Here is a 10,036-nt window from a genome sequence, read left to right as displayed (position 1 = left end):
CATCTTTCTGCAAAGTTACTTATCTGGTCTGTCTCATGAAGTTTTTCATTAGTTTTTTAACTATGTATAGATAAAATTGGCTTACAGCAAAACTGTTATAATCACAGCATCCTTTTCAAAAGTTCTCTAACTTGTTTATTGACAAGGAAATATCAAGATCTCTTTTATTCTTTGACCTAATTATAAACAATTATCCTCCAAGGTAGAAGGTTAGCAGCAGGCATATGTAGGAATTACCACTTTCCTGCTGTATCCACTAACACAAAAACATACAGCTTTGTTATCTCCGACGGCCAGTTTCCTGCACTGTTTCATATCATGATCATATCTGGATTAAAAAGATTTTGCCTTTAGGAGCCATATAGTTGTTGAAAATATATATTTTATTTTTAATATATAAAGCAAGTGATAAGACTGTCTGGAGATGGACTTTTACTATTGCAGGTTTTCAGGGGGCATATGAGCTCCACAGATCTAGATAACTCATGCTCCTTGGCCACAGGGGGTGGGAACAGACTCACCTGAGAGCTGGGCCTGCATGTTTAAGTGCAGCATAAGAGCTCATAAGGATGCCTTGTTACTGTCTCAGGTGCACAGAAAGACTCAGTACAGGTCTGGCTGTACAGGCTATGACTAACATCAAAATGCAGAGTAGTAGAAACAGAACTCGGAAGAGTTCTCTGTCCCAGCAGCTCCTTTCGGAGATCACAAGAAGTGGTCATGTGGCTTTGTCAGTGTGATCATGACAATCCCATCAAAATGAAACCCAGTCAAGAGCAAGCAACTGAAGGTGGCAACAAGCAAACCCAAGTGGACTTCTGTTCTTGTATGTGCTAGTAGCTTTACACATATTTTGAACACATAGTAAGAACCACAGTGCAGCAGCGAGTGCCTCGTCCAGCTTAAACTTATGATCTTTTCTAACCTACCAGTCTATAAGCTGCAATTCAGAAGCTGAAATGTGATAAACCTGGTCTTGAAAGATTTGGTCTCTTCAGGGATCTCCTTTCAAGTTAAATTCTTTGGATCAATTTTATATTACAGTAGACAGTATCCACCCTATCTGGAGGGCAAAAACAACTGGGAAAGCTTTCTAGTGGTAACATATATAGTTTTCTTGTCTTTCCCAAAACGGCTGAAGCAACAACAAGGAATAACAAAGACAGCCAGAGCCATGGGAAACGTACATCAATAAAAGCCTTTGGTAACATGGTCGTAACTCATGATCCTGGAAAAAATTCCAAATCATCTAGAGTCCCTTAGAAAGATGGAGTATGCAGACACTCCAGAGTGCCAAACTTAGCTTCCCTGCATTGACTATTCAGGAGTAGCAGGCTATCCACAGCTCTCCCCAATTCCTTGAAATTAGATACTGTTATGGGTGCCTAAGTCCATCACAGGAAGTGGTCTGAGAATGACCCAGAGAGACAAGAAGTGTGCACAAGGTGGGCAAGGATTAATCTTTCCAGCAAGAAATATTCACCTGCCTTCATGAAGAAATGCTGTGCTCTAAGTTGTCTGAGAAATGCTTGGCATCCACAGAAAAATGTGCTTTGCATCAGGCACAATTGGCTGTATTATTTGCATACACATTTCTACCTTCGGACAGGCTAGCACTGCAGCCGAGGGAGTGAGGGAGAGAAAAGTAGGAGAGATACAACTGAATCAAGTGCTTGGAGCTTTGGTTGGGAGTAAGAATAAATCTAAAAATAATCTTTCCAAAAGACAGCACACATCTGACTTTTTATTTCTAGGGCACATAGAAAACTCCTCTGCAGAAGCTGAGGACTATCAGTGCCAGGGTTCAGACAAAAGGATAAGACACACATTACTCCCTAGTCCAGGATAAGACACACATTACTCCCTAGTCCTCTACAGTGCCATGTCAGCCACTCAAACCACCCCACCTGGCAGTTTTGAGACAACTATACACTGAAATATGAATAGGACTCATTCAATCCATTCCCTGGCTGTACACCAGTCCTGCAGAGAGACAGTAAGTACTTGTTGACGGAAAGGTGAAGCATGTAACATGTGCTCTAGCAATGAGCAATAGGAACATTTGTCCTCCGAATATCTACTGAAAATCAGATTTAGCCTCACTAACAGGAAAAAAAAAAAAAAAAAAAGGGGGCATTTTTTAAAATTACACATGAAACTTGGGCAGCATTGAAATGACCTCGAAATGTAACTTCTTTAACTATCAAATATACATTAAACTGAAGAACCCTGAAAAAATGAGGCTTCATTCTATTTCTTTGGTACTGTAAATCTCTTGTGTCAGGACCTGAAAAAGGTCTTATTAGAGTATCATTCACTTGGTAACTCATCATGGGAGCTTCAATCTACTGAGGTCTAGTGTGTCAATGCTTATAGAGAGAACATTTTTATTTCACAGCCCATTGAGTCAATGGATGGAGCTGTTTCAGTCTGCTGGGTTAATGTGGGTGCTGCTGATACACAGCGAATGCATTTACAGTATTAAACAGCCTCACTAAATTTTTCACAAAAAAACATGTTCTATAGTCAGAATATCTTTTCAAAATAAGTCAATTATTAAGATTTACTTTTTGAAAAAATTAAAGCAATTAATTTATACTGTAAACTATTTGCTAACTTTTGACACCTAGATTAAAAGGGAAAAACAGTCTTCCTTTCCCTAAGTTATGATGGCCCAGAGAGCATGTTTTAAAGGTCAGTCTTGCATATTTCTACTCATATGAGAGATAATTATACAAACAACTAGCTCAGCTTTTACGATTGAGAGTATTTGCGTTAGTAAAGTTTTGCAAGGTCAACTTTTTGCAAGTTGAGACTGAACAATTTTAAATTTCAAAAGAGGCAAGCAGATTTTGCAATAGAAGTAAAAAAGGAAGTCAGAGACATCCTCTTCTCAAAAGCAGTTACACCATTAAAATGAGGTTTGGGGAATGAAACTGATGCACAGACTTCTAGTTCTGGTGACACAAACAGTGCTCCTTTAATGTTAGCCCTCCTTCAGAGTCCTGGTAACTCAGGGTTCATTCCATTTAATTCATGGAGCATGGGAAAGCCGTGAAGGGCTGGCAGCCTCACAAGAGACATTTAATCGGCATTTGTTATCTGCCGGTTTGCTGACTCTTACTTTAGGACACTTTAGAACAATATGATAGAGATACTGACAGAAGTTCCACTGACTTTCCTCATCAAAGGAGGCAGATGGAAAGCCAAATTGCAGCTCTCTAGGACCGCACTAATAAAAAGAACATTTCTTCATGAAGGCGTATCATTTGCATAAGAACAAAGGAACAAAGTAAGAGAAATTTGTATAAACTTGTGAAAGTCTTTCTGCTTATTTATATTTTAAGCATAACAAAATAGAAATACATTTAAACTGCCTGCTGATGGAGTTATATCTTTATGACATTACTCAAAGAAATACTCAATCACCTGGGCATAAAGTGTAAAAGCTTCACTTCACATATCTTAATGTAACTCTCTTTCATGTCCACTACAGATCCTTCTTACATTCTTCCATTTTGGGAAAGTTTTATAATAAAATAAACCTTCCTAACAAGCATATTAAAAATCCTGTAATATTTGTAACTTTTGCTCATGACTATTTTTGATATGAATACACATTAAGCAGGAGAAAGGTATCTCTTGCTGCACAATCAAGGTTAATATCCAAAAGAGTCAAAGCTTGCTTTGCAAGACAGCAAAAAGAAACACAGATAAAAAAGACAAATAAGGGTCAGGAAGTAAGTTCCCTTTCGTTTTACAATCCTGTTAAAATTTGAAAAAGAGAGTTGACCTGTTTCCTGATGAGAAAGTGCTCTTCCCCAAGCTTAAGAGATTTTTCTTAGCTGATTATTTTCTTTAGTGTGCTTCTATTGTCTCCTGGTCTCAAAATTGCTTAGAAAATAGCATGGTCATATTTTATTTTTGACTTTCGAGTTGCATCAGAGCAGATACTCTACTGTTTATAAATTTACCTTCTCTTATGATTAGTAATAGCTAGAACCCAAGATAGTGGAACAAAACCTTTACTATGTCTCAAACATTGAGTCTTTCATCCTCTCAACCTTGGATGCACAAGACTTTCCAAAATCATCAGTGCAGCCAACTATTGAATCAAACATCAAAAAACATGATTTGAGAAAAAAATATTTGGCTAAGAGGGTGGAAGTGGTGGCTGTACTGCACCACGCACTGTGACATCGAATACACGTATTGTGCTTCCAATGACAAGCATAGTGGATAGACTGTGTATGTTAACTGGCTTATTACATCTCTTAACATTACTTCATTTTTCCACCTCTGCTTAAGAGGAATATACCACAAAGTAGTTACTTTTAAACAATTAAATAAAGAACCCTAGGCTACATGCATCTAAATACATTTTTAAGATACCAATACAAACCTTACAGTTCATATGAGAGTGAAATTAATATTTGAAGTACTAAAACAATTTGGGGGGGGGAGGGCATTGAAGAACCAGATTATACATACTTATTTGCTATTAAATGAAGATTGATATTAATATATAAATGCATATTGCAAAGACATTTAAATTTAAAGTTGTATTCAAACGGAAAGCCAAAATCAGAAGAGTAATTCCAACCCAAAGCTGTAAGGTAGCTGTAACTATCTTCTGAGGGTCTTTGAGAGCATGGCAGACAAGCACCTGCCTGACGCAGAGACAAATGACTACCCTGAAGCACAGCAAAAAAATTAAGAGCATTTTGAAGTTTTTTTGAGGCTGACTTACATAGGCGTGTATGGTTGTGGTTCCTCTTTGCAGATCAGTAACATTACTCAGTATAGTAAGTGGATCAGAGAAAGATGGAGACACCTTACCTCAAAAACACAACAGGGCAACTTTATCAGAATCAGTTAGCATGAAGTCTGTGAAACAGCCTATGCAGCTGGGAGAGCCCTGCCTCAGAGAGCTAATGAGGCATTGCAGTAAGTAACAGTTTCAGCATCACTAAAAAAGAAATCATTCAGCTTCCTCCGCCTGCATATTCACCCCTCTCCATCTTATTCTTGAGCAGATAGAGTAGAGCTGGGAATTTTATTGTTGCTGTTGCTGAGTTTTATTATTGATTCCAGTGATATATTTGTAATTTTAGACATATTTTGAAAGCCAACCTCCTTTTGCAGTACAATTTAGGCCTGCAAAACTTCTACCCATGTTTTACTGTGAACTCTTGGGGCTCAGCTTACAGCAGGCTGTCAGAGGAGCGAGTGCTATAAATGATGCTATTCATCTTCTGGCCATGCATTTTGCAGATGAAAAGACGGATAAATGATTTTAGCCTAATCTAGTACCTGCCTAGCTAGGCCTCAACATTACTGTCATCACCATGGTAACCCTGAAGAAGAAACTAACACAACTAACCTTTAAGTGTTAGGAGTACAGAAGACAGGTTTTATTCATTGTTGTTTAGGTGGTTTGGTTTGTTGGGTTTTTTTTTTTCCAAAAAGGTAAATAATGCAAAGGATTCAAAACCAAAGACTAAATTTACTCCCCATACTTTGAAAGGTGGGTCTGGTGTACTCCTCTTTTGCCTTTGTAAACTTACACTGTACTTCAGGGGAGAAATTATCTTGACAAAATTACAAATCAGGAATAATTGAAAACGTAGACTGATAAAAAATTCACATAAGCAGCTGTACAGTCAATTTTCTGTGACCTTGGCATCATCTGTATGAATAATAGTTTCTTTACTTCATTCAGTTTAGCACTCAGATTAAGAACTATGCTGAGAACTTTCATTAGAAAATTATGTGCATACAGCCACATATAAAACCAAAGGGAAGCCTGGCCACCATAAAATGGGCCCTGTAAGACTAAAATAAAAAGGTACTGACCTTTAAAAACCAGCTTTCTACATGTAAGCATTAATTGCTTTGCCACAGAGACAGCTTACATGAAAACTCACAAGCATCTCTGGGCCAGGGGGCTTCAGAGAAAGTCTTTCCCGTTACAGGTGTCAGAAGAAATCATGTAAAGCAGCTCTGTTTTCCACAGAACTTGTCAGAAACCCATATTCACAGTGGGACAACTTCCAATAAATTCCTAGCACCTACTACTGACCGACATATCACAGCGGGAAACAGACTGGAGAATCACTGATGCGATTAAGATTCATTTCTAGCCCTTGTGGTGGTATCCCAGGTTTGCAGCGTCCCTCTGCAATGCAAATGTGATCACGTTTTACTTTGCAAAGGCTCTGAGGAGTCTGTTTTCCACACCAGACACCACTCTGGCCTTGCAGAAGAATGCCCTTGGCAAATTGCACAGCTGTCCAGATGTTTCCTGCCCTTCGACTGGAGCAAGCTGTAGAGCAAACAGGACTCAACAGCTGCTCACTGTTCGTTCCAGGCAGACATCTGTGTCTTCCTGTTAAGTCTGATCATCATCTGACAAAGCCTTAATCCAGGCATAGTCAGCATTTGTGAAAAGTGGCTCGTGATATCATCAGAGAGTCTGTTACCATATTTCTTTTCTCTGTTGCACCTAGTGTTTGTAACACCAAATCAAACAACAGATGTATAGCATCTAGAGTCAGACAATGTGTTATGTTCCAAACAGATTTACTCTGCAAATACTGGATGATATTTTCAGTAGCTAATATTATAATTTCTCCATTTCTCTTATGAAACAACCACTAGATGATAATAGAAGTGACTATGTACTTTAAATATATCACCTGTTTAGAAAAAAAGAAATATAACTTTGGAAAAAAACCCAAGAGATACTACAGAATCGTGTATCAGTTCTACTCTGGTTTATATCTGAATAATCAGGATTATTTCTTCATTTACTTGCAAATGCAGGTATTTTTTTCTAACACACTGATTTAGGAGGAGAGATTTCACTAGCATTTTCATATACTTAATGTGAGGGCAATACATGATAACAGTATCTAAAATTATTTTTTTGCCTTATAAATTTCCTTTTGGGTTAAATTTTCAATTTTCTAATTCCATGTTTGTCTACTAGTCCTACAGGAATACACCTGTGTTTAAAAGAAGTGCTAATAAAACCTACAATTAAGTTAGATCCCTACAGTTTGAAAAGGAAAAATTTCATTTAAATGGTCATTCTAACAATATGTAATGCAAAAGAGACAGAGCACTAGAGAAAGTAAGGGCCATTAAGTCTGATCTTATTAATATGGTACACACATAAATGAAGCTGTTGCCACAATAGGTCACTCAACTTCACATTAAATGAAGAAGATTTACACTAGGCAAAACATGTCACATTTTGAAAATCAGAACAGGTATTGGTCAAATTTTAGCCAAATACAGTTGTTGCATGTAAGATGATCCCAGATATTTTATAGATGTTTAACTAACACTCACTAAAGAGTGTAACACAGTAGTTTCAAATGTACTTTAAAATCTGTGCTCTACTGGGTAAATGGTTTAATAAAAGCACAAATGTAACCTCCCTCCTTCCAGCCTGCTGTCTGGTGGTTGCATTAGGAAACACAATCCAGTTAATGACCCAGTTAATCTTTTCCTAACCACTTACATAAATCTTGAATAAATCTTATGAAAGTTCAAGCATTATTTTAAATTACTCCTATTTATAGTCGTGTTCAAGTAATAAACGCAGGACTTTAGGCAACAACAGTCTAACACAGGTATATCCACATCGTGTAAGATTCTAAAGTAAAGACTTCTTCACATCCATGTCCTTCTTCTCCTGTAATTTTAAATCTGGTGCATTTCGTATTTATTTCCCCTTTCCCTCCTTTATTTCCCTTTTCTTGCACAAAACTGATCTCCAAAACACAAAAATGGGCAACAAACCTTCAGATGTTTTGTAGTTAAAGTCTATTTGTCTTTTATGGTAAGCGATACAAATTTTGCTTTGTAGAAATAACCTTATTAGGTATGCAGGCTTTTCTTTAGAAACACTATCATAAAAACCACAGCTAAGTCATTAATCTTTTCAAAAAGCTTGTTGAGATCCCCATAGGCATTTAAATGGATCATAACAGCCTCACATATGAAATTTAGAGCGGCAGCCAAGAGTCTGACAGAAGTGCAAATTTGGACAAATAAGACCATCAAAGCTTCAGCTGAAGAGATTTCTGTCCTCTCCACAGGACAAGGAGTTGATAAGACACATTATGGAGGATGAAACTATTAGTAAAGAGATAAAAATGCCAAATTCATGCCAGCAACCTCTGGGCTGTTAAAAGCCTACCTGCTTGAAGACATCAGCTATTAAATGATTATATCATTGCAGAGAGACTGGCACCCCAGGATAAATGATGGAGTATTTGCCCAGAGGAGAGTATCCCTGTTTGTCTTGGCTGATGATTATATTGCACTCACAGGAGTGAGCTGAACACTTTGTGTATTAAACCAACTGAATTATGATACCCTCTTGCACAAACAGAGGAAAAGCCAAGAAAAAGAACATTTTGTGGGATAAATCTCACAAATCAGCGGTTATAAGATCAATGGAAAACGAAAATTGGACCAAACAAGCTTACAAATAAACCAGCCCGCAGAATGAACACATCCAGATTTCACCATTCGCCTCTTGACTAGGTCCAGGCTACTTTCCAGATTAAATATGTTTGCTCTAGGTTATCTTTCAGTACCAGGATAAAATATTTTACCCAGAAATCCAGACCCAAATCTGTACTCTAAAGCTAAGGTGGTCTGACTCATTTATCAAAATTATTCAGGCAGGACTATGAGCTGAATCAGAGTTAAGATACTGAGAATGGCAGCATCAGAAGATGTATAATGAGACCAACACTACTTGTTTTCATAAACCATTTTGAGTTTGCATTTTCTCAGTATCAGCCAGGTAAATATGGAGGACTTTTAAAATTTAGAGTTAATTTAATGTACAAAGTACCACCGTTCTTCCTGCTTGACCAGCGCTAATGGAAATGCTTAATGTTGTGTAGGAAAATAAGCAGCACATTATGTGGCATTTTAAAAATTATACAGCAATGAGACACAGAAGAATGTGAATGTGTGTATGCATTCAGGGAGGAGAAATATGCAGCCTTTGTGATAAGTTACCCTTTCTTATACAGGCATCTTTTCTGAAATTCATGCAACGTCAGTGATCAATAATCTCTTTTTTGTTTTTGAACAGGGTGTAAGAAACTTGGAATTGTTAAGCCAGCCACATGGAGAATGACTTCCAGTTACAGTTAGCTGAACATGCAAATGAAGCATTGCTCTAGCATCTAATCATGCCTCATCTTGTCATGAAAGGTCTGAGGAACTCATCCACTTTACATGCATGCGGTATTTTGGAGAAACACTTCGTGATATGCATAAATGTATAAATAAGCTTATAAGTACACAGGGTTAATAAACAGAAAAACAGCTGTAGTCTTTCAGTTCTGCTGCAGGTCAGCTAGGCAAGTGCCCTGGGCTCTTCATTTCCACAGCATGTTCAATTCCTGCCTTGCTGTACCATCCTTGACAGCTTTGTACCACACAGGCTTAATTTCTCTACCTTAAAGTGCTACTTCTATCCCCATTACTATGTCTGGCCAGGGAAGAGAATGAGTAGAGTCTAGACCAGCCCCATCTAACCTCAAACACTTCACCAAGGTGGCAAATTGGAGCTTAGTATCCCAACACGCTCTCTGTAAATGCTTCAAATGGACAATTCAGTTCAAAGTTACAGGAGGTGAAATGGGCTGTTCCCACTGATGAATTAATCAGCATGCAAGGAGATCTTAAGCTTCTGAAACAGGCTGGAAAACTATTTATTTGGCTTAGGAGAGTTTTTCGAGTTTTTCAAATTTTTTTCAATCTCAGAGTGGAAAGAAAAAATAAAAGGTTAAAAATATTTCATAGAATCATAGAATCATAGAATAGTTAGGGTTGGAAAGGACCTTAAGATCATCTAGTTCCAACCCCCTTGCCATGGGCAGGGACACCTCGCACTAAACCATGTGGCCCAAGGCTCTGTCCAACCTGGCCTTGAACACCGCCATGGACAGAGCATCCACAACCTCCCTGGGCAAGCCATTCCAGTGCTTTACCACCCTCACTG

Source organism: Strigops habroptila, chromosome 9 (assembly GCF_004027225.2).
Source record: "Strigops habroptila isolate Jane chromosome 9, bStrHab1.2.pri, whole genome shotgun sequence".
NCBI classification, from domain to species: domain Eukaryota; kingdom Metazoa; phylum Chordata; class Aves; order Psittaciformes; family Psittacidae; genus Strigops; species Strigops habroptila.
The sequence above is the reverse complement of the archived record's forward strand: the minus strand, read 5'-3'. Positions refer to the sequence as shown.